Source organism: Myotis davidii, unplaced genomic scaffold (genome assembly GCF_000327345.1).
Source record: "Myotis davidii unplaced genomic scaffold, ASM32734v1 scaffold50, whole genome shotgun sequence".
NCBI lineage: Eukaryota > Metazoa > Chordata > Mammalia > Chiroptera > Vespertilionidae > Myotis > Myotis davidii.
In genome coordinates, this window is record NW_006282004.1 from 305,302 (window position 1) to 306,076 (window position 775).

The window sequence follows — 775 nt, forward strand, 5'->3', positions numbered from 1 at the left end:
AAAAATACATATCATGTTTACACGGACAAAAACGAGCTGCTAAAGAGTATGGGGAAAAGGCTCATATCACACCAACGTATATCACGTTTGATGGAAAATCAGTTACAAATATAAAGCCACACTTCCTAAAGACCTCTGCCATTGCCTAATTTTGAAAGCATCTCAAGAGAAAGTGAAAGGGGCCAGAGCTAGGATGTCATTTGTTATTAAAAGGAAATGTATTCTAGGAGAGACCAACACAAGAGGTAACCCAGCACACCAAAGGTCTGCTCAGAGGTGCTTCATGATTAACCCCGACGAGGTGACTCCCAAAGGCTCTACCTCAGTTCAAGTGGAAGGTTCACTACGTTGTGCTAAGATACTCACAAATGATACTTAGTCATTTGTTCAACCAGCATGTATTAAGCACCTTCTATGTATCCAGACTTAGATATACAGATGGGGAAGAAGATGCAAAAGTGGTGAAGGACAGTGTTGGTATTGTTGTTTTTTAATTATTAAGGAACTTTAATCGAGTTGGGAAGCTGAGCCATGAAGCCCAGGGCAGCTAAGAAATAGAGACAGCAGCCTCTAGTGATGTGATCTGAGGGGCCACAAAGGCTCCCTCTTTTTCAGGACATCCCTTCCCTTGGTCTGAGGTAAAGATGTGGAACACACACACACACACACACACACACACACACACACACACACACACTCAATACACTTAATAGCTAGATAGATCAACCAGGGTTCTAAACAAAAGACTGTCTATAGATATTCTTTAATGACACTT